Raw genomic sequence first — 24,831 nt, forward strand, 5'->3', positions numbered from 1 at the left:
CGGATACATTCAAGTGGGTAATTAGCTGGAGAGCCTAGTCCTGCATCTCTTATCCACAGCATAATATGTCAGAATGCACAGGTACCTACCCAGGGATACTGGCACTTGTATTTCAACCATTCCTTTAGAGAGTAAAGACAGCTTTGTGTAGCAGTGGAGAAGGCACTCACTCAAACTTGTTCCCATCTTAGTTTCTGTGTACTTTGAGACATTGCCAAAGAATACAACTTCAGGAAACTGGTAGAGAGAGGCAAAGTTTTAGCTTTGCAAATCATGCTAGGAAATTCTTGCAGCAACTCAATTTAAAGTTTGGGGAAGATATCCTTCAAAACACTTCCCTTAGCCCTCCACTTTCCTTAGCCCTTCCCTTAGTTGTCAGATGAGCTGCCAAGCCAGTCTCCATCATTTTTCAGCAGTCCTGGCTCACTGGCGAGGTCCCAGAAGACTGAAAGCTGCCAACGTGGTGCCCATCCACAAGAAGGGCTGGTTGGATGAGCCAGGGAATTATAGGCCTGGCAGCCTGACCTCAGTGCCAGGCAAGATCATGGAACAGGTCATCCTGAGTGCAATTACACAGCACTTACAGGATGGCCAAGGGATCAGGCCCAGCCAGCATGGATTTAGGAAGGGCAGGTACTGCCTAACCAACCTGATCTCCTTCTATGATCAGGTGACTGCCTGCTGGATGTGGGGAGGCCTGTGGATGTAGTCTACCTGGACTTCAGCAAGGCCTTCGACACTGTCCCCCACAGCAAACTCCTGGCCAAGCTGTCAGCCCATGGCTTGGACGGGGGCGCACTGTGATGGGTTAGGAACTGGCTGGAGGCTGAGCCCAGAGAGTGGTGGTGAATGGTGCCACAGCCAGCTGGCAGCCAGGCACCAGTGGTGTGCCCCAGGGATCAGTGCTGGGCCCTGTGCTCTTTAACATCTTTATTGATGATCTGGATGAGGGCATTGAGTCCATCATCAGTAAATTTGCTGATGACACCAAGCTGGGGGCAGGAGTTGATCTGCTGGAGGGTAGAGAGGCTCTGCAGAGGGACCTCAACAGGCTGGGCAGATGGGCAGAGTCCAAGGGCAGGAGATTGAAAACATCCAAGTGCCAGGTTCTGCACATTGGCCACAACAACCCCATGCAGTGCTACAGGCTGGGGTCAGAGTGGCTGGAGAGCAGCCAGGCAGAGAGGGACCTGGGGGTGCTGGTCGATGGTAGGCTGAACATGAGCCTGCAGTGTGCCCAGGCAGCCAAGAGGGCCAATGGCATCCTGGCCTGCATCAAGAACAGTGTGGCCAGCAGGAGCAGGGAGGTCATTCTGCCCCTGTACACTGCACTGGTTAGGTCATACCTCGAGTCCTGTGTCCAGTTCTGGGCCCCTCAGTTTAGGAAGGAGGTTGACTTGCTGGAAGGTGTCCAGAGAAGGGCAACAAAGCTGGGGAGGGGCTTGGAGCACAAGCCCTGTGAGGAGAGACTGAGGGAGCTGGGGTTGCTTAGCCTGGAGAAGAGGAGACTCAGGGGTGACCTCATTGCTCTCTACAGCTACCTGAAGGGAGGTTGTAGACAGGCAGAGGTTGGTCTCTTCTCCCAGGCAGCCAGCACCAGAACAAGAGGACACAGTCTCAGGCTGCGCCAGGGGGGGTTTAGGCTGGACGTTAGGAAGAAGTTCTACACAGAGAGAGTGATTCCCCTTGGAATGGGCTGCCCAGGGAGGTGGTAGAGTCACCATCATTGGAGGTGTTCAGGAGGAGACTTGATGGGGTGCTTGGTGCCATGGTTTAGTTGTTTAGGTGGTGTTGGATGATAGGTTGGACACGATGATCTTGAAGGTCTCTTTCAACCTGGTTTATTCTAATTCTAATTCTAATTCTAATTCTAATTCTAATTCTAATTCTAATTCTAATTCTAATTCATTATCCCATCCTTCTGCTTAAACTAGCATCTTAATGGTACAGGCCTGACGTGTCCTGTGTCTGACTTGTAAGCGGAATTTCTCTGTAGGTGCCACCACCATTACTACTACCAGGATATTGGAGAGAAGCAACATTTCCTGGAGGTCCATAATGGAAACTCCTAAATGTTGTAGTCCCCTGAGTCAAAGGCCATTGGGTGATGAATTGTTGCAGGAATGCCATGATTGCTTTATGATGGAATTCTGGAAATGCAGAGGGCAGAGAACCTTAGAACTACTTTCAGAAGTCCTTAACAGAAGTAGCTTACAGAAGTAGATGTCCTGATTATATTCCTATCAGTATCCCTACCCCCCAGTCTCCCTCTATTGCTTTAAGTAGATGTTTAAATATCCTTTCTTATCTTTTACTCAACCAGTAGAACCCAGCCCATTATATAAACTGAAAGCATCACCTGCCAGCAGGTTAGGAGGATTCTACAGGATGTTTTTCTGTTCTTTTGGAAAGCTGGGCCCATGACAACATCATGAGGTTCAACAAGACCAAATGCAAGGTCCTGGGTTGGGGCAATCCCAGGCACTGATATAGCCTGAGCAGGGACTGACTTGAGAGCAGCCCTGAAGAAAAGGCCTTGGGGGTGCTGGGGGAGGAGAAGCTCAATAGCAGCCAGCAGTGAGCACTTGTAGCCCAGAGAGCCAAGCAGAGCCTGGGCTGTAACAAGTGTGGCCAGCAGGTTAGGGAGGGGATTCTCCCCCTCTGCTCTGCTCTGCTGAGACCACACCTGGAGCTCTGTGTCCAGTTCTGGAGCCTCTGCTCCAGGAAGGATCTGGAGGTGCTGGAAGGTGTCCAGAGAAGGGCCACAAGGATGGGTAGAGGGCTGGAGCTGCTCTGCTGTGAGGACAGACTGAGGGAGTTGGGGTTGTGCAGTCTGGAGAAGAGAAGGCTCTGAGGAGACCTTCTTGTGGCCTTCCAGTATCTGAAAGGGGCTATAAGAAAGCTGAGGAGGGACTTGTTAGGGGAATGGAGCAAAACTAGAAGTGGGGAGATTCAGATTGGATGTTAGGAAGAAGTTGTTCCCCATGAGGGTGGTGAGAGACTGGCACAGGTTGCCCAGGGAGGTGGTGGCAGCCTCATCCCTGGAGGTTTTTGCAGCCAGGCTGGATGTGGCTGTGAGCAACCTGCTGTAGTGTGAGGTGTCCCTGCCCATGGCAGGGGGTTGGAACTGGCTGATCCTTGAGGTCCCTTCCAACCCTGAAGATTCTATGATTCCATGACTCTTCACAGTGTCTGACTCACTGGCTAGAGAATCAGGTGCTGGGCACATGTCCTAGAGCCTCTTGTTTGCAGAACAGCAGCTGCAACATCTAAATATGTTTTAAAGGACAGGAAGGAGTCTGATTATATTCTTTCTCAAGAGCTGCAAGGAACCTTTTGTCTTTATTGAATAAAACGCTGTGTTTCCAATAAATGGAAGGCTCTGTCTTCTGTGTAAATGCCAGGTGGTAGTCTTTGTTTGTTCATCGTCTCTTTGAGGAAGGTATAGACAAGTTTCCAGCAAAATCTAACGAAAAGCTTGTCTTGTCTTCTGCCCTGGAGTTATAATCAAACAAACCCTGCTTGTGATAGGGTTTGTCAGGGGAAGCCTGCTTCTCTCCACTTGTGCGTCATGGATGTGTACTTAATCTGTTGGGCTGAGAGGCACTTGAAGGATTATAGGACAGTCAAGTGGTCAGCAGGACACCTTCCATGTTCACTTCCCCTTTTTCTTTCTTTCATGTGATCTTTCCTTTTTGCTGTGTAGGTTATGATGTTTTCAACTGGGGAAGTGCTGCTGCTGTAGTACAGTAGGTATATTCTCTCCAGCTTAAGTCCTACCACGTTCACAAGCATTTAGACAAAATATCCTGATTGTAGCAAGTCAAAGGATAAAACCAAATCTCTCCTACTTTCCAGTTCCTAGTGGAAATAAACTACTGGTTTTGAAGGTTCCATGATGTTTTTAACCTCTCTTCAAAAGGATAATTTCTCACCACACCTTACCCTTTTGTTCTTGTCCTTTTCCTGCATATAGAATAGAATAGAATAGAATAGAATAGAATAGAATAGAATAGAATAGAATAGAATAGAATAGAATAGAATAGACCAGGTTGGAAGAGACCTTCAAGATCATCGTGTCCAACCTATCATCCAACACCACCTAATCAGCTAAACCATGGCACCAAGCACCCTATCAAGTCTCCTCCTGACACCTCCAACAATGGTGACTCCACCACCTCCCTGGGCAGCCCATTCCAATGGGCAATCACTCTCTCTATGAAGAACTTCCTCCTAACCTCCAGCCTAAACCTCCCCTGGTGCAGCCTGAGACTGTGTCCTCTTGTTCTGGTACTGGCTGCCTGGGAGAAGAGACCAACCTCTGCCTGTCTACATCCTCCCTTCAGGTAGTTGAAGTGAGCAATAAGGTTACATGAATCCAGGATTGTCTGTTAGGTTTCAGTTCAGGCTTTAAACCTTGTCTATATATAGTTCTGTCCTGCTAGGCAAGGTAGCTGAATCTTTACTCAAATGTCAAGGGTTAAATTCATGCTGTTCATCTTAATTTCTGTTCCCTGCCTTCCTGCACTTATCGCCATGCTATTCCATGTGCTTTCATAGGACATTTAGTGGTTGCCAGAAAAGAGAAGTTGATTCAGAAAAAATAAAGGTCACTGAAATAAAGACACAAAAATACTAAATGCGGCAACAAAAAGGCTCAGCCATTTAAAAGGTCAGATTAAATAAAACTCATGGTGGGGTAATTTGCTCCCCCCATTGCTTAACTTCTGTAAAAGTTGACGAAAGCTAAAGTGAAAGCTCAGAGGTGAAGGAGCTGTGCTTTTTAGAAACAGTTTCTGGAGCCAAATTTGATGAAGATAGATGTCTCTTCTGTAAGTTGCCCCTCTGAGATACCTAATTCGCTCACCAGGTGAATATCTTTGTGAGATGATGTCTCGGTCTGGAAGAGGAGAGAGACTCGCTCTTTTTTATAGCATTCCTGTGTTGTGAAATACAGGCACAAATGAGGCCAAATATCAGGAGCATGGCTATTAATTAAAGGATCAAGTGAATGTAAGAGAGAAATGGAGAAAAGGGAGAGAGAGGGAGAGGGAAAATGGAGAAAGAGAGGGAGAGATCAGGAAAGGAATGGAATTATCACACACACAGACAGATGCCATCGTGTCTTCATCCAGAGGAGAAGAGGTGAAAGGAAATGTCCCAGGGTTCGTGTTTTGCCTTGTGCTGTCCTTGGCCAGAGGAGGGTAGATGGAGTCTGTGATGACTTTCCCTCCTCTGTGCAGCCTCCAGCGTGTAGTGTCTTCAGTGGAGTTCTTCTCTCTTACAGAAGGCAAGCTTAGGGCACTGCATGGTCCGGTGGTGGTGGTGCGGGTGGGATGTCCTGGACTGGTGCTGGTGAGATGTCCTGGACTGCTGCTGCCAGGCTGAGCCACGGTGGTGTTCCCTGCTAGACCTGGTATAGCTCAGGGCTTTTATTCAGTTCGTTTTGCAGCTCCCCCCTTGGCTTCTCACCCTAGCCCCTTGTCTTCCACGTGTTGCCTCCAGGGAGTCCTGTGTGCTTGCAGGAGTCCACACCAGGGCAGGCCTCTGCCCCATTCACACATCATTACATATCCCTGTGCTGATCAGGGCTGGAGGTGGTATGTTGCATAATCGTTCCACCACCACCCCGCCACCTTCCGGGGTAGCTGTGGTCTTGACAGGTAGAGATCTTGTCTTTGTTCCAAGGGTCTTCCACCACACACCCCCAGGTAGCTGTCCTCTGGGGAAGCAAAGGTGATTTTATCTTTGTTGATTTACTCGTGCAAGAGAGGACTCTCTCAGATGGTCACAAAGCATTTGTATCAGCTCTCAGGTGTTGCAAAGCAAACGCTCTCAGAATCGTAAAAGGACAAAGATTGAAGGAAGTTTAGGAGTTGTCTTGGTCTTCGGGGCATCTGCCCTTCAGTTTTTGTGTGATGCCTCTGAGTGTTGACAGATCAAAAGCTTTATTATGGGCTGCATATTTGCAACTGATAGTTTGTCTTTATTACCTGATTCAATTCTTTATTTTTCCCCTTTTTTTTTTTTTTTTTGAGAAAAGTAACATTTTTCTGTCACTGGAAGCGCATGTCAGTGAATGCTTTAGGGAGGTAACATCATCAAAGGGCTTTTCTGTGTGCTTGTGCTCAAGTATCTGATGTATGTCCATCTTCATTTTTATGTTACAAGGAGAGGTTCCATAAGATGCATTTAGAGCATCTCTGTTTTAAATAGCCCTGGAATGGGTTGTCCAGGGAGGTGGTCGAGGCCCTGTCCCTGGGGGTGTTTAAGCCCTGGATGAGGCTCTGGCCAGGCTGATCTAGTGTGGGGTGTCCCTGCCCATGGCAGGGGGGTTGGAAGTAGATGATCCTTGTGGTCCCTTCCAACCCTGACTGATACTATGATACTATGATAATGCCAGCTTTAGGACAGCTCTTTGGGGATAGTTCAGAAGGTGGTAGGTGATCACAGAATGACAGGATGGTAGGAGTTGAAAGGGACCTCTGATGACCATCTGGTCCAACCTTCCCTGCTAGAGCAGGATCACCCAGAGTAAATCACACAAACACATCCAGGTAGGTTTGGAATGCCTCCAGGGAATGCCTCTGGGCAGCTTGGTCCAGTGCTCTGCCACCCTCAAAGTCAAGAATAGTTTCCTTATGTTTACATGGAGCCTGCTGTGTTCCAGTTTGTGTCCATTGTTCCTTGCCCTCTCACTGGACACCGAGGGGATGTGGTGCCGAGGGAGAGGGTTCAGTGGCAGTGGTTTAGCAGCAGTGGTGAGGTTGTGAGCTCTAGGTGAGCTGTTGGACTTCATGTCAAGACTCTACTTGCACTGAAAAGGGTTCATATGTTTGTGTGAATACCTGCATAAGGTGCTTTTTCATAAAGACAGCTGATTTATTGAACAGGAGGAGGAGGAGACAACACTGAATGTCAAAGATGTTTCTATCAGAATCTGGGAAAAAAAAGGAAAAGCTTTGGGAAAATTGTTTGCTGCTGTAACAAATGTCTTAAATTGTGTTGGCTGGTGCTCTCCCCAGTTTTCTCTTGTGTAACAAATGGAAGGGTTAACAATTAATTTTAAATCACAGTAGGATAAGCATAGTATCACAGTATCAGTCAGGGTTGGAAGGGACCACAAGGATCATCTAGTTCCAAACCCCCTGCCATGGGCAGGGACACCCCACACTAGATCAGCCTGGCCAGAGCCTCAGCCAGCCTGGGCTTAAACACCTCCAGGGGAAGGGCCCCAACCACCTCCCTGGACAACCCATTCCAGGGCTTCACCACTCTCATGGGGAAGAACTTCCTCCTCACATCCAGCCTGAATCTCCCCACCTCCAGCTTCATTCCATTCCCCCTAGTCCTATCACTACCTGAGATCCTGAGCAGTCCCTCCCCAGCCTTCCTGTAGCCCCCTTCAGATACTGGAAGGCCACAATTAGGTCTCCTCAGAGCCTTCTCTTCTCCAGACTGAACAGCCCCAACTCCTTCAGTCTGTCCTCATAGGAGAGGTGCTCCAGCCCTCTGATCATCCTCATGGCCCTTCTCTGGACACCTTCCAGCACCTCCAGATCCCTCTTGGAATAGGGGCTCCAGAACTGGAGGCAGTACTCCAGGTGGGGTCTCCCCAGAGCTGAGCAGAGGGGGAGGATCACCTCCCTTGCCCTGCTGGCCACACTTCTCCTGATGCAGCCCAGGATCTGATTGGCTTTGCAGGCTGCAAGTGCACACTGAGAGCTCCTGGTGAGCTTCTCCTCCTCTAGCACCCCCAAGTCTCTCTCCTCAGGGCTGCTTTCCAGCCAGTCCCTGCCCAGCCTGGATTTGTGCCTGGCATTGCCTTGACCCAGATGCAGGACCCTGCCCTTGGTCTTGTTGAAGTTGGCTTGTGCCCACCTCTCCAGCCTGTCCAGGTCCCTCTGGATGGATCTCTTCCCTCCAGCCTGTCTGCTGCACTAGTGATTGTTTATCTGCCATTGAGGAGTGTTACTATTGCAACTTATACTTTTTGTGTCTACAGTGACTGTTAGCCACACGAGAAAGGGGACTTGAGGTTTGATGTTTGGTTGGGCGTGTGTTTTTTAGACAAGCTATTGAACTATTTGCTTTTCTACCTTTCACTCAACTTCCATCCAGAGAGTGCTGTTTCCAACCATGTAGAAACCATATTGGTAATGCTGAACAAGTAGAGTTCAGAAGGAATTGCCACATGCTTCAATGGTATTGAATTTCCCTCTTCCAGAGGCTGTTTTTTCTTGCCAAGACATTGTGTCAAATGTAGAGTAAAAAAACAAGACAGCTGCTCCCTTCATTTGAAAGCCAGGAAGCCTGGCCACACGCTGTCTGGTGAGGAGATCTCACAGCCCTCTCCTCAGGACAAAGAATTGATCTGCTGGACACAAGGAAGGGGCCACTTTCCTCTGGTTTCAGGCATTGTTTAAAACAAAAAATATTCCATGGTGTGAAGCTTGTGCCTCAGATGAAGGAGAAGCTGGACAGGAGCAGGCAGTGTGAGCTTGCAGCACAGAAGGCATACCACAGCCTGGGCTGCATCCAAAGCAGAATTGCCAGCAGAGCCAGAGAGGTGATTCTGCCACTTTGCTCTGCTCTGCTGGGACCTCACCTGCAGTACTGTGTGCAGGGCTGGAGCCCTCAATATATAGGAAGGACATGGAGCTGATGGAGAGGGTCCAGAGGAGGCCATGAAAATGATCAGGGGGTTGGAGCAGCTCTGCTACAAGGCCAGGCTGAGGGAGCTGGGGGTGTTCAGCCTGGAGAAGAGAAGGCTCTGGGGAGACCTAATAGCAGCCTGCCAGTACCTGAAGGGGGCTACAGGAGGGCTGGAGATAGACTGTTTGCAAAGGCCTGCAGGGACAGGACCAGGGACAATGGCTTCAAACTACAGCATTAGATTGGATGTTAGGAACAAATTCTTTACTATAAGGGTGGTGGAACTCTAGAATGGGTTGCCCATGGAGGTGGTTGAGGGGGGACTGGAGCAAAACTTGAAGTGGGTAAATTCAGACTGGATGTTAGGAAGAAGTTGTTCCCCATGAGAGTGGTGAGAGCCTGGCACAGGTTGCCCAGGGAGGTGGTGGAGGCCTCATCCCTGGAGGTTTCTAAGGCCAGGCTGCATGTGGGTGTGAGCAACCTGCTGTAGTGTGAGGTGTCCCTGCCCATTGCAGGGGGGGTTGGGACTGGCTGATCCTTGAGGTCCCTTCCAACCCTGACAGTTCTGTGATTCTGTCTTTCCTGGGTCATATAATTACATCACCTTACACATGTTTCTTTTAGCTAAACTTAAGAAGGCTCTGCAATTGCAGTTTCCACCATGATAAACTATAAACACAGGGAAGAAGTTCTTTGCCATGAGGGTGGTGGAACACTGGAACAGATTACCCAGGGAGGTGGTTGAGGCTCCTTCCCTGGAGATATTCAAGGTGAGGCTGAATAAGGCGCTGGGCAACCTGATCTAGTTAGGGCTGTCCCTGCTGACTTTGGGGAGGTTGGACTGGATGAGCTTTGGAGGTCCCTTCCAACCCAGACCATTCTGTGATTCTGTGATTCTGTGACCCTATGATTCTAAGTGAGCTGTATACTGGGAAAATATTTGTAATGTCTCAGTGACTCAAACATTTTCTGTAGATGGCAGCATGTAAAAAAGCAGAACAAAAAAACCTGCTGAAGTGATAAACAACATAAGTTTACAATACTTGTGCTAAGCTGTGCCAAACAAACTTCTGTGCTTTACATTCAGTAATTAGTTGATCGTGCAGATAAGAGGCAGGTTTAGATGCAGTAAAGGGTGGGTTTTGCCAGGGTGCTTTTAGTCTTTGCCAAAATAAGGTTTATTTGTGCGTGTGCTTTTTTCCACGGGCGTGAGGCCCGCTGAAGCATGCAGTGCTGCGCAGTGGTTGGAGCATATTCTGCAGGAATCCTCTTGTGCAAGTGTGGCAGTTGTAGGCTGATGCCCAGGAAAATTTTCCACAGATCTGGAATAGAAAAGTGGTAGAATGTGAATAAATTACCATGGGATGCAAAAGGGAAAATAGTAATAAGGTCTAACCAATCCCATTGGTCTGATAACTAACATGAAGTTGTGTAAACTAATTATTGCTCTTTTCTGCTTCTTCACTCTAGCTGATACCAGTTAGTGGCTTTTGCTTGGCTGTTGCTGAGCTTGACTGCACTCTTGTTGTGGCTAAGTGCTAACAGCTACTCTCTGCTCTTCTCTCTCTTTTACCTTGTATAGGGTGGGGGCAGAGAGCAGGGAGGGGGAAGCTGTTGGTAGCCCCCCTGGTTTTGTCCAGAGGGGGTGTTGTGTTGTTTATATATTGTAAATACCTGTAAATATTGTAAGTTTTGTACATATTCATTGCATTTCACATTTCTAGATTGCAGTGTGTTTGTAAATGCAGCTTCATTGGCTTCCATCTGAGCTGGTCTGGCTCAGATGTGGGGGGTAATTTCAACCCACCACAGCATGCTGTAAGCTAGCGTCCCTAGGATATGATACTTCTGTTGGCTATTAATGCTCTCATGATCCAATTCACACCTGACTTAGTTTTCAGTATCGATGTACTCCTCCTTCAAAGTGAAAGCAGGAAAAAGGAATAACCATGCAAAAGCCAGCAAGTAGATTCTCTTGGCACAATCTACTAGGCTTTCAGCAAACCCACGCTCTCTATTGGCTTTCACACGCTCCCTCCCTCCTGTTCACACACTGTCTTCCTTACTATGTGCCTGATTACTCTTGCTGCAGCAGGCAGAGCTCTGTGTCCTGTTTCAACTACCAATTTTCACAGCTTCCTTTTTCCAGACCTCTGCTACCTCTCCTGTTACCTGATTTCCTCATGACCATTTTCATGCCAGAGGGACTTCTTTGTGTTACTTGTTTAAGGAGCAGCAGACCCCTCACTCGAGGATGGGAACTCATCTTGCAGATTTGAGGTGGTGCAAAGTCCTGAACCAGCACAGTGGTGAAGGCAGGTTCAGAGGGGACAGGTTGAATGGTGTGGTGGGTTCAAATTATCCCCATCCCCCACCCCCCCCAAGTAATTTGGAGAATTATCACCTAAAATAAACTTGCCAGCCCAGCCCAGATTGGGATGGAGGCAAATGAAGCTCTGTTTTACAAGCAAACTACAATCCAGAAATATGAAATGCAGTGAATATGTACGACATATCCAATACTTACATGGATTTACAATTTATAAATTTGCCCTCCTGGGCAAAACTAGAGGTTGCCAATAGCTTCCCCCTCTCCACTCCCTTCCCTTCTGTACAAGGGACGAGAAGAGAAGAGCGGAGAGTAGCTTGTTAGTGCTCAGCCACAAGAATGCAGCCAAGGTCACGGAATCACATTATCACCAAGGTTGGAAGAGACCTCAAAGATCATCGAGTCCAACCTGTCACCACAGACCTCATGACCAGACCATGGCACCAAGTGCCACATCCAATCCCCTCTTGAACACCTCCAGGGATGGGGACTCCACCACCTCCCTGGGCAGCACATTCCAATGACGAATGACTCTCTCAGTGAAGAACTTTCTCCTCACCTCCAGCCTAAACTTCCCCTGGCACAGCTTGAGACTGTGTCCCCTTGTTCTGGTGCTGGGTGCTAGAGAGAAGAGATCAACCCCTTCCTGGCTACAACTGCCTTTCAGGTAGTTGTAGAGGGCAGTGAGGTCTCCCCTGAGCCTCCTCTTCTCCAGGCTAAGCAACCCCAGCTCCCTCAGCCTCTCCTCACAGGGCTGTGCTCAAGGCCTCTCCCCAGCCTTGTTGCCCTTCTCTGGACACCTTCAAGTGTCTCAATGTCCTTCTTAAACTGAGGGGCCCAGAACTGGACACAGGACTCAAGGTGTGGTCATTAGCAGCCAAGCAGAAGCTACCAGCTAGTATCAGCTAGAGGGAAGAGCTGAGAGAGAGAGAGAGAGAGAGAGAGAGAGAGAATAGTTTATACAACTTTGTGTCAGCTATCAGACCATTATTTTCCCATTACATCCAATGGTAATTGATTTACATTCTATCACTTTCTACTCAAGAGCTGTGGCAAATTTCCTAGGCATCAGCCTAAAACTACCACAAATGGACTGGTCAGAAGCCTGAGCAGGATGGCAAAATCTGCAACTAAAGATTCCCATAGTACAATAGCGAGCTGTAGCATTTTGAGTCACAAGATATGATGAGGCTTTATCTCTTGCATTGCAAGCTGCTTCCTCTTTTTGTCCTGGTACAACTTCCCAGGGCTCAATCTCATTTTGTTAATTTGATTCATGTCCAACTTACAGAAAGGCATCCACTGTCATTTTGAAAACTCAAATCAGTCTTTCCTCTTTAGCATCTTCATTGATGATCTGGATGAGGAGGTCAAGTCAGTCATCAGCAAGTTTGCAGATGACACCATGTTAGGAGCAGATGTTGGTCTGTTTAGAGGGTGGAAAGGCTCTGCAGAGGGACCTTGACTGACTGGACAGATGGGCAGAGTCCAACAGGATGGCATTCAACAAGTCCAAGTGCCGAGTGCTACACTTTGGCTATGGCAATCCCATGCAGAGCTACAGGCTGGGGTCATAGTGGCTGGAGAGCTCCCAAACAGAGAGGGACCTGGGTGTGCTGATCGACAGCCACCTGAATATGAGACAGCAGTGTGCCCAGGTGGCCAAGAGGGCCAATGGCATCCTGGCCTGCATTAGGAATAGTGTGGCCAGCAGGAGCAGGGAGGTCATTCTGCCTCTGTACTCTGCATTGGTTAGGCCACACCTTGAGTTCTGTGTCCAGTTCTGGGCCCCTCAGTTTAAGAAGGACATTGAGACACTTGAAGGTGTCCAGAGAAGGGCAACAAGGCTGGGGAGAGGCCTTGAGCACAGCCCTGTGAGGAGAGGCTGAGGGAGCTGGGGTTGTTTAGCCTGGAGAAGAGGAGGCTCAGGGGTGACCTCATTGCCCTCTACAACTACCTGAAAGGTGGTTATGGCCAGGAAGGGGTTGGTCCCTTCTCCCAGGCAACCTGCACCAGAACAAGAGGACACAGTCTCAAGCTGCGCCAGGGGAGGTTTAGACTCAAGGTGAGGAGAAAGTTCTTCACCGAGCGAGTCATTGGTCATTGGAATGTGCTGCCCAGGGAGGTGGTGGAGTCACCGTCCCTGGAGGTGTTCAAGAGGGGATTGGACGTGGCACTTGGTGCCATGGTCTAGTCATGGGGTCTGTGTTGACAGGTTGGACTTGATGATCCTCAAGGTCCTTTCCAACCTAAGTTATACTGTTTACTGTTTACCTCTTCCTTTCCTTGGTGCTTGTGGCTGTTTAGGCTAGGTGCCTCCAAAAAAAGAAGCCACAGAGTTGAGAGTTCCAGTGCCCAGAGTGCCCAGCCCAGAGGGTGCCCACAGGCAATAGTGGATTGCTGCCCATCAGTCCTGCACCCCTCTCAGACTGGCTGCGGAGTTATTGTCTCTCTCTTGCTTCCCTCTCTGCTCCCCTGGGAGAGAGACTCTCTCTTACCTGGTAACACTGGGGGAGTATCCCAGGTCTCTTTGGCCTGAGTAACTCTTTTTTCTTTCCTGTGCAATCTTGGCCTGTCCCGGCCTAATGCCAGGGCAAAAAGTGTAGGGGGGGAGTTGGTGGGGGCGGAGGGGGCAGATCAGGCCTGACCAGCCTGAAACCGGCCAAGCAATGAGGCAGGGGAATAAAGAGCCCTGAGGTTTTTGGTGAACCCCAGGTGGGGAGAGGGCAAGCACTGGAGTTTTTTGATCTGGTGTAACAGACCTTGGCTATGTTTTGCTATGCTCAGCACTATGCTTTGTAGCTTTGTAGTCTATGAATTGCTTTTGCATTTAACCTTTCCATGCCTATCCAATCCATTTGTGTGAGTGTTCTTCTTTTGCCCCTCTTGGAGCAATGGAGCAATCTGTCCTGCTGTAAACTAGGATAGTACTGTACAGGAATTGTGAATTCCTTTGAAGCCTCAAAAAAATCTGTATCTGATTTGCAGCTTCACCCTGCTTGAGTTTGGAAACCACTGGATACAATAATCCTGACTCAGCATTTCAAGTCACTAGTGACCAATGCGACCCTTAGTACAGCTGGGACAACCTCAGTGGCTGACTAAAACTTTGTATCAGGCCTTCAGATGAATGAGCAGCACTGAACACGATGTTTAACCAGCATGTGCATCCTGGGGGGCAGCAAGGAAAGTGTGGCCAGCAGGGCTAGGGAGGTTCTGCTCCCCCTCTACTCTGCCCTGCTCAGACCACAGCTGCAATCCTGTGTCCAGTTCTGGGCTCCCCAGTTCAAGAGAGACAGAGACCTGCTGGAGAGAGTCCAAGGGAGAGCCAGGAGGATGCTTAGGGGACTTGAGCATCTCCCCTGTGAAGAGAGACTGAGAGCCCTGGGGCTGTTTAGTCTGGAGAAGAGAAGGCTGAGAGGGATCTGATCAATGTCTATCAAGAGCTGAGGGCTGAGGGTCAAGTGGAGGGGGCCAAGCTCTTTTGGGTGCTGCACAGCAATAAGCCAAGGAACAATGGAGACAAACTTGAACACAGAAGGTTTCAGCTCACCATGAGGAGAAACTTCTTTCGAGTGAGGGTGGCAGAGCCCTGGAGCAGGCTGCCCAGAGAGGTTGTGGAGTCTCCTTCTGTGGAGCCTTTCCAACCCCCCCTGGATGCATTCCTGTGCAGACTGCCCTGGGTGATGCTGCTGTGGCAGGGGGATTGGACTGGATGATCCCTGAATCTCCATTCCAACCTCTAATGTACTGTGGTACTGTGATACTGTGATGTGAGAAACAGTGAAGGAAAACCCCTTATTTTTGCACTTATTTTGAATTGCTTCCAAATATTTTGTTGATCATGGGCTATGGTCATTTGGTTTCTTGCTAATTTTAGTGAGCATCATATTTTGCCAGAGAGTCTGTTTCTGAAATGTTAAAATTGAGACTGTGGGGAGAATACCTTTAGTAGCTGAGGGTAGGCTATTACTGCCCCAGTTCTGGATAAAGAAAAGTATGGAGGAGTGTCCTGGTTTGAGGCCAGGCAGCTCCTCTCATCACACAAATGGATTGCAGAAGTGATGGAAAGTTGAAGTGGAAAGCAGTAAGTGAATTACAGAAGCTGCAAAGCATAGTGACAAAAGAATCCCAAAGGACACAGAGTCCCCTATAGCACACCCAAAAGCCTCCCAACACTTCCCTTCTCCCCACCTGAGGGTGTACCCAGGTCTGAGACTGCCCCTCCCCCCTTTTCCTCCTGGCACTAGGCCCAGCCAGGCCTAAGAGCCTTGAGATACTCCCCCAGTGTTCCCCCATAGGGAGCATCTCCCACGGGAGCAGAGAGGGAAGGGAGAGGCAGAGAATGACTTTGCAGAGGGATTTATAGGGTGCAGGATTGATGGGTATGTGTAGTGGTTTGAGCCTTAACTGAGAGTTAAAAGCTCAAATGGGGAAAAAAAAGCTGAGAATCTTTTCCCCACTTCCCCCCCACCTCCTCCCTCCAAACAGGGAGAGGAGGGAAAAAAATAAAAGGAAGGAGCAAAATCCACTAAGCAACAATCTGGAGTCAGCTTGGAAGTAGAGAGGCAAATAATTTTTTTTTTCTTCAAATTATATATATATAACAATAACAGGGAAAAAAGGTTCACAAGGGCAAGAAACAAGAATGGATGGGAGTGGGACAGAAAAGAATAATACAAAACCAGTCTTTCTCTGAGGAGGCACAGAGGCAACAGGGAGAAGGATCAGGGAGGGGGGAGTGGAACAGGCTCAGCTTTCCCAGGGGGGAAACGCCCTTCAGGGAGTGTAAAGTACCCGCAAGGCCTCCACCCTGCTTTCTTCTTTTGTTTTCAGAAAAAGGCGTTAACCCACCACAGTATGAAATAGGCAAAAGAGTAAGTGAATAAATTACCAGTTTCTAGTGACTCACGTGATGGAATTGTTCTTTCTGTAGAATTTTTTCAAATGTATTTGGAAGTAACAAATTGCTGTATCCCACAATCTCTTCACAGCCCTTTTGGGTATAGAAAATATTTATTACACCCAACAGGAGAAAAACCTTCACAGCAACAACGAACTCCAATCGTTACAAAAGTGTATCTTAAGCTCCCATCAAATGCTCCCACCAAAATGCATTTTTGAGAGGGAAAGCCCTAAATATAAATCAGAGAGAGAGTTTATAGAGAAAGCTCTGCATAGATAAGTGAAGACAATGAATGTGTGTGAAAGAAACTACTGACTGCTTGGAGAGGTAATTATAGGAAAAAATAAATGTTGCTTGATCATAGATCAGGACAGCCTGCAGTACTGCTTTGGCCAAAGTGCATGAGTTCAAAGCAATACATGACACATACATACATTCACAGAATCACAGAGTCATTGAAGCTGTCTGGAACAGATTTCTGAGATCATCAGGTCCAGCCCATGACCTAACACCACCACCTCGACCAGACCGTGGCACCAAGTGCCACATCCAATTTTGCCTTAAACACCTCCAGGGATGGTGACTCCACCACCTCCCTGGGCAGTCCATCCCAGTGCCTAATCAGCCTTTCTGGCAGGAAGCGCTCCCTAACATCCAACCTAACCCTCCCCTGGCACAGCTTCAGGCCATGCCCTCTTGTCCTGTCACAAGTTGCCTGGGAGCAGAGCCTGACCCCCACTGACTACAACTTCCCTTCAGGTAGCTGTAGAGAGTGATAAGGTGCCCCCTAAGTCTCCTCTTCTCCAGGCTGAACACCCCCAGCTCCCTCAGCCTCTCCTCATCAGCCTTTCCCTCCAGTCCCTTCCCCAGGCTGGTTGCTCTCCTCTGGACCTGCTCCAGCACCTCAAGCTCTCTCTTGCAGTGAGGGTCCAGAGCTGCACACAGTGCTGGAGGTGAGGCCCCAGCAGTGCTGAGCACAGGGGCAGGATTCCATCCCCAGTCCTGCTGGCCACAAAGTTCCTAACACAGGCCAGGATGCTCTTGGCCCACTGTGCCCCCTGGGCACACTGCTGGTTCATGTTCAGCTGCTGTCACCAAACACTGCCAGGTCCCTCTCTGCCAGCCCTATCTATCATATAGATATCTTTCACTTTCTGGTACATGAGAAGAACATCTTTATATTCCAAGTCCTAATGTTACACAGCTTTAGGACTGATATCTGCTGGCAGATACAGTTCTTATTTTTTAGAACTCCTCCTTATATCTGTCAAGCCAATACTCCTGGTTTTTTGTTTATTCCCTCTCTCTCTTTGTACCACTCACTGAAACAAGAGCCTCCTTGTGATAAGGGGTTTGTGTGTGGATCGGTGCTGTCATCATGAAAGGGTGACATTGAAGTTAAAAGAAACTACTACAGAGTGACTCAGGGGAAGTGAAGCTAATTAGTCAAGTTAAAAAGGGATAATTCACTGCAGCCTTTGTCTTAGAAATGCATTTCAAAGTTTCATTTCCATTTCAAAGTTGCAGACTGTGTCTTGCAGAATTACCACGGTACATGGAGCTGGAGAATGACAGCCTGGTTATGTCTGGTTGGTAGCTGGACAACATTATTAGTGGTCTATAAGTCCCATGTCATCATCAGTTAAAGTATCTTAAAAGACCACACTTCAAGGTCATCCCTCCCAGTTCTTTTGAACATGTTTTCCTTCTTTCTTTTTTTGTTCATTTTTTCTTTCTAAGCTTATGTGCACATATATATAGACATCTCTGCCTTTGAAAAGCTTGGACATGTAGCTCTGCACAGCATTGTGCAGCTGCAGGTGAGTTGTCTCTGCATATTACAGAATACAGAAGGTATGTGACTAATCAAAAGGCCTTCTACTTATGAGAAGCTCAACAGGAGCCAGCAATGAGCACTTGCAGCCCAGAGAGCCAAGCAGAGCCTGGGCTGCAGCAAGAGAAGTGTGGCCAGCAGGGCCAGGGAGGGGATTCTGCCCCTCTGCTCCACTCTGCTGAGACTACAGCTGGAGCTCTGTGTCCAGTTCTGGAGCCTCTATTACAAGAAGGGTCTGGAGGTGCTGGAAGGTGTCCAGAGAAGGGCCATGAGGATAAGCAGAGGGCTGAAGCTGCTCTGCTATGAGGACAGACTGGGAGAGTTGGGGCTGCTCAGTCTGGAGAAGAGAAGGCTTTGAAGAGACCTAATTATGGCCTTCCAGTATCTGAAGGGGGTAACAGGATAACTGAGGAGGGACTTTTGAGGGTGTCAGGGAGTGATAGAACTGGGGGGAATGGAGCAAAACTAGAAATGGGGAGATTCAGATTGGATGATGGTAAGAAATTCTTCCCCATGAGGGTGGTGAGAGCCTGGCACAGGTTGCCCAGGGAGGTGGTGGCAGCCTCATGCCTGGAGATGTTTGCAGCCAGGCTGGATGTGGCTGTGAGCAACCTGCTGTAGTGTGAGGTGTCCCTGGCCACGGCAGGAGGGTAGGACCTGGCTGATTCTTGAGGTCCCTTCCAACCCTGACATTTCTATGATTCTATGATCTTTACCAAGGAATGAGATCTAGAGAGTTGTGGCAATAAGTGTAATTGAAGTTTTGGGTTAATTCCCTCTATTTGGAACTGAAAACTTTCTGACTAATATGACTTTATGGAATATGTTTGATGCAAAGTTGATTTACACTGCAAGGGAACTGATGAAATATTACTTCTTTACTGCAAAGCAGAAGAATATACTGTAAAACCTTTCCAGCAGTTATACCTCTGAAACAGTATCAGTTACAATAAGCAATAGTTTAAAATCCATCAAGTGACTGCCCTGGCACTTTTAACTGGAGCATGCCAACAAGAAATCTTGTTTCCAGAGCACAAATAGAGCTAATTTTATGCTGTTGTCTTAAGGTGAATAATGTGTGGGTAAAGGGAAGGATCCAGATTGCAGGAAACAACTGAGTTAATCTTCCCTGCTCTGTACTATCATTACCTGCTGCATGCGTGTATCAAGGTGTGTATGGGGTTTAACATTGTTTTTACGGCTACTTCGAATACAGGTACTCATCTCATGTGCTGAACTGCAGTTCATTGAGCATCTCAATGAACTGAAGAGCATCTCCCTATTGCCTATGTCATAAAAAGCCCAGCAAGCAATTCCTGTTCAACGTGCCAAAAGTTAATGGCAGCAATGTAAAATAAGAGGAACGCATTTGAACGCATGATACCTCCACCCTCAGAAAGTTTACAGGTGAGCGTTGATTTGGTGGGAGTGTTGGTCTGCTTGAGAGTAGAGAGGCTCTACAAAGGGACCTGGATAGCTTGAAGCCATGGGATGAGGTCATCTGTGTGAGCTTCAACAAGGCCAAGTACCAGGTCCTGCACCTGGGCCACAACCACTCCATGAATGCTGCAGGCTTGGGGAGGAATGGCTGGAGAGCTGTGGGGGGGAAAAGAACATGGGGGACTACTGACTGACAGGAGGGTGAACATGAACCAGCAGTGTGCCCAGGCAACCAAGAGGGCCAAGGGCATCCTGGCCTGGATCAGAAACAGTATGGCCAGCAGGATCAGGGAAGGGATTGTCCCTCTGCACTCAGTGTTGGGGAGGCTGCACCTCGAGTGCTGTGCTCAGTGCTGGGCACCGCAGCACAGGAAGGACATCGAGGAGCTGGAGCTGGGACAGAGAAGGGAACTGAGCTGGTGAGGGGCTGGAGAACAAGGCTGTGAGGAGAGGCTGAGGGAGCTGGGGCTGGTTAGTCTGCAGACAAGGAGGGGAGACCTCATTGCTCTCTGCAGATACCTGGCAGGAGGTTGTCAAGAGGTAGGCTCTGGTTTCCTCTCACCAGGAACTCATGACAGAACGAGAGGGAATGGCCTCAAGCTGTGCCAGGGGAGGTTTAGGCTGCACATTAGGAAACATGATTTCATGGAAAGGGTTGTGAGGCACTGGAACTGCTGCCCAGGGAGTGGAGCTGAACTGCCAACCCTGGACATATTTAAGAGCCATCTAGATCTGGTGCTTGGGGACATGGTGCAGTGACAGACTTGGTGGGGTGGGTGAAAGGGCTGGGCTGGATGATCTTGGAGGTCCTTTCCAGCCTGGATGATTCTGTGATTCTCTGATTCTGACTCTGCAGCTGAGCTAGCTTTGCCATTTAAAAGGCACTGGGGAATGCAAATCTTTCGAAAGCTGCAGAGGACAGATAGAGTAATGGCTGCTGACTAGACTGGAATATATACTTGTCACAGACCAAACCAGCACAATTCTCTATCCTGGAGATAGCTTACAATGTTTGTCTGTCCACGAAGGCCTGCTGGTAAATTATGAGGAAGCACTGAAAGTAAAAAAGATCTACAACAATAGCTGAAATACTATGGAGGACGCTTAACTGTGTAACTTCAGTAGGAGCATTACTGACAGAGAACAAAAGTAAAAAGCTTTCCCCCCTTGTAGGTATACAGAATAGCATTTCTTAAGGAAGGAAACACTGAAAAATGCATAAAAATGGACTAACTTAATGCAGAATAGCAATTAAAACCTGTAAGCTACATAAACTAATCTACTACATGAAATAATATTGGTGTTGGATGATAGGATGGATGCGATGATCTCAAAGGTCTCTTCCAACCTGGTCTATTCTATTCTATTCTATTCTATTCTATTCTATTCTATTCTATTCAATTAAAACATTGTAGTATGAGGAGCTGACACAACCTTTGCGTTTTAAGGACTGGATTCTGCAAGTAGGTGAGAGGCCACAAACCTCACTGAACTCTACACATAGCAGCCTTGAAGCATGATGCATTTGAGTGTGCCTGACACTTGCAATTCTCATTCTAAGTAATGTGGTCTGTAAAAGATCCTCCAAGGGAAGTGAATCCAATAGAAAAAAGACTTGCTGCAATCCATGGAGCAGATAGGCATTTCAAAACTTGATCTGGACAGCAATACAGATTCTCATCTGTTTATGTTTATGAAATACTTAAATTGATAACACCTGCCAACAACTTGACTACAAAATCACAGAATCACAGCACATTAGAGGTTGGAAGGGACTTCCAGAGATCATTGAGTCCAACCCCCCTGCCAGAGCAGCATCACCCAGGGCAGTCTGCACAGGAATGCATCCAGGGGGGGTTGGAAAGGCTCCACAGAAGGAGACTCCACAACCTCTCTGGGCAGCCTGCTCCAGGGCTCTGCCACCCTCACTCTAAAGAAGTTTCTCCTCATGTTGAGCTGAAACCTTCTCTGTTCAAGTTTGTCTCCATTGTTCCTTGGCTTACTGCTGTGCACCACCCAAAAGAGCTTGGCCCCCTCCGCTTGACCCCCAGCCCTCAGCTATTGATAGACATTGACCAGATCCCCTCTCAGCCTTCTCTTCTCCAGACTAAACAGCCCCAGGGCTCTCAGTCTCTTCACAGGGAAGAAGCTCAAGTCCCCGAAGCATCCTCCTGGCTCTCCCTTGGACTCTCTCCAGCAGGTCTCTGTCTCTCTTCAACTGGGGAGCCCAGAACTGGACATCAAATTGTAGTTGTGGTCTGAGCTGGGCAGAGTAGAGGGAGAGAGAAACATCCCTAGCCTTCCTGCTGCACCCCAGGATCCCATTTGCTCTCTTGGCCCCCAGGGCACATTGCTGTCCTGTGCAGAACCTGCTGCCCACCAGCACTCCAAGGTCTTTCTCCATGGAGCTGCTCTCCAGTATCAAATTTCCCTGTATGACATAGGGGCTGCTGTCTCCTCCTCTTTGCTCTTTAGAGGAGCACTTAGTTAAGTTTCTTTACATTCATGTATGCTGTAGAGCTATACCCAGGTATAATCAGGTGTATTATGAGCAGACCATGTTAGATTTGGCTTTCTTCATTTTAACCTTTTCTCATTTTCATTGATATGAGGCAAGGTGGTTCTTGACCTTTTGAAGTTATTTTGCTTTGGCCATTACTCACTTGCAAGTGCATTTGTAGAGCACTTCTGCATCATCCTTAACCCAAGAACTTTACTATATAACTACTGAATAAACAAAGGGGGGAAAATAATCTCTATTTGTTAGTAGATTCCTGATAGTTTAGGTTTCCCCCCTCCCCCCCTCCCCTTCATTCCAGAGGAATCCTGAGTGTACAATTCTGTCAACCAGTCTCAAAGTCTGTTTTCCTCACAAGACTGTTCTACTATGTAAGTCTGTCAAGCTCCTTATGAGGTGGAGCTGAAGGAATTGGGGTTGTTCAGCCTAGAAAAAAGACCTCACTCTCTGCAAGTGCCTGGGGTCTCTTCTCCGAAGTAATGACAAGAGAACAAGAGGAAATGACCTCAAGTTGCTCCAACGTGTGCTGGGGAGGGCAACAAGGCTGGGGAGGGATCTGGAGCACAGCCCTGTGAGGAGAGGCTGAGAGAGCTGGGGTTGCTTAGCCTGGAGAAGAGGAGGCTCAGGGGAGACCTTCTTGCTCTCTACAACTACCTGAAGGGAGGTTGTAGCCAGGTGGGGGTTGGTCTCCTCTCCCACACAACCAGTACCAGAACAAGAGGACACAGTCTCAAGCTGCACAAGGGGAGGTTTAGGCTGGAGGTTAGGAAGAAGTTCTTCCCAGCAAGAGAGACTGGCCATTGGAATGTGCTGCCCAGGGAGGTGGTGGAGTCTCCATCACTGGAGATGTTTAAGAGAGGACTGGACAAAGCATTTGGTGCCATGGTTGAGTTGATAAGATGGTGTTGGGTGATAGTTTGGACCTGATGATCTCGAAGGTCTTTTCCAACCTCGTTAATTCTGTGATTCTGTGAATTGTGCTGAGGTTTAGGTTGGACTTCAGGAAAAATTTCTTCTCAAAAAAGGTTGTCAATGACTGGAATGTGCTGCCCAGGGCAGTGGTGGAGTCACCATCCCTGAAGGAGTTTAAAAGATGCGCAGATGTGGTGCTGAGGGACATGGTTTTGCAGTGCTGGGTTAATGGACTCAGTGATCCTCAAGATTTTTCCCAACCTAAACAATTCTTTGCTCCAATTGAGTAATCTTTGCCCCATTATGACCAGCAAAACCTTGTGGCTTTCTGACTTAATTTTTGGTTCCTTTGTGAGAAAAAATTCCCTCTACAGACGTCTTGCAGAAAGAGAATCTTAGCTTTGCTCACTGCCTACGTACAATAGTAGAGTCAGCAGTGCCAGAACAAATTTGCATGGTGTACCTTGTACTCCTCCTTTGTGTGTCAGAATGTTTGTGTGTATATAGTTGTCATAGGGTTGAGGGAAAGGCCAGGCCCTTCCCCCCCCACTGTGAGTAGAGGGAAGAAAATTGAAGTACATAGTTCTTGGTTACTTTCTTATTGTTTGTAAAATAGTGGAAGGCAGGATCACAGATCACAGCTCACAGGATGTCAGGGGTTGGAAGGGACCTCTGGAGATCATTGAGTCCAACCCCCCTGCCAGAACAGGACTGTAGAATCCAGCACAGGTCACACAGGAACACATCCAGACAGGGCTGGAAAGGCTCCAGAGAAGGAGACTCCACGATCTCTCTGGGCAGCCTGTTCCAGGGCTCTGGGACCCTCACAGTGAGGAAGTTCCTTCTCATGTTAAGGTGGAACCTCCTGTGCTGCAGCTTACATCCATTGCTCCTTGTCCTATCCCAGGTTGCAACTGAGCAGAGCCTGTCCCCTCCCTCTTGACCCCCAGCACTCAGAGATTGACAGACATTGATCAGATCCCCTCTCAGCTTTCTCCTCTCCAGACTGAACAGCCCCAGGGCTCTCAGCCTCTCCTCACCAGGCAGTGCTGCAGTCCCTTCAGCATCCTTGTGGCTCTCCCTTGGGCTCTCTCCAGCAGATCCCTGTCCCTTTTGTACTGGGGAGCCCAGAACTGGATGCAATATTCTGGGTGAGGTTCATCAGGGCAGAGCAATATATCACAGTAACTGGTAACCAGTATCAATTTTAACTTACTCTCCACTTAGAAAAACAATGAGCCCCAAAGAGTCCTGCTAAAAATCAAACTGCAGATAAGTATCTATTCTTGCTAAAAGGGATGGGGCATTCAACTGAGGAGGAAACCTGCAAAGCCATCATCATAGTTTGAGCAGACATGGGTAGAGCTGGCTGTTTAGGACACCCATATGTCAGACACAAGACCCCATCTTCCTACATGGTAAAGATAAACCCAGACCTTCCACTGTGCCAAGAAACATAAGATGAAGCAGATCTTGGATTGTCCTCATTACCAGAGAAATGGAGGAAGATTGAGATGAAAACATGGTGAGGGGCTTTTTAGGGTGTCAGGGAGTGATAGGACTGGGGGGAATGGAGCAAAACTAGAAGTGGGGAGATTCAGATTGGATGTTAGGAAGAAGTTGTTCCCCATGAGGGTGGTGAGAGACTGGCACAGGTTGCCCAGGGAGGTAGTAGAGGCCTCATCCCTGGAGGTGTTTAAGGCCATGCTGGATGTGTCTGTGAGCAACCTGCTGTAGTGTGAGGTGTCCCTGCCCATGGCAGGGGGCTTGGAACTGGCTGAGCCTTGAGGTCCCTTCCAACCCTGACAATTCTGTGATTCCAATGAAAATATATTAGACTGCATACTAAAAATGGAATCTCCATTCCACGTGGGGAAGGTTACAAGTTGAGGCCAACTTTCTTCTGTGTAGAGATCACCTTACTTTCACATTGGCCTGTATCCATTCTTGTATGTAAAGCAGGACATCAGGTCTGCTTCTGTATGTCTGTGAAATAGTAACATTATGTCTCTGCGGCCTGTCGTTCCAGTTCAGCATTTAATCTATGAATACCAACAGAGTGAAGGATGTGCTTCTATTACAAGAAGAATCTGGAGGTGCTGGAAGGTGTCCTGACAAGGGCCATGAAGATGAGCAGAGTGCTGGAGCTGCTCTGCTATGGGGACAGACTGAGACAGAGTTGGGGTTGTTCAGTCTGGAGAGGAAAAGGCTCTGGAGAGACCTTCTTGTGGCCTTCC

This window comes from Melanerpes formicivorus, unplaced genomic scaffold (genome assembly GCF_026170545.1).
Source record: "Melanerpes formicivorus ecotype bairdi unplaced genomic scaffold, bMelFor1.0.p_v2 SCAF_4, whole genome shotgun sequence".
Classification (NCBI taxonomy): Eukaryota; Metazoa; Chordata; class Aves; order Piciformes; family Picidae; genus Melanerpes; species Melanerpes formicivorus.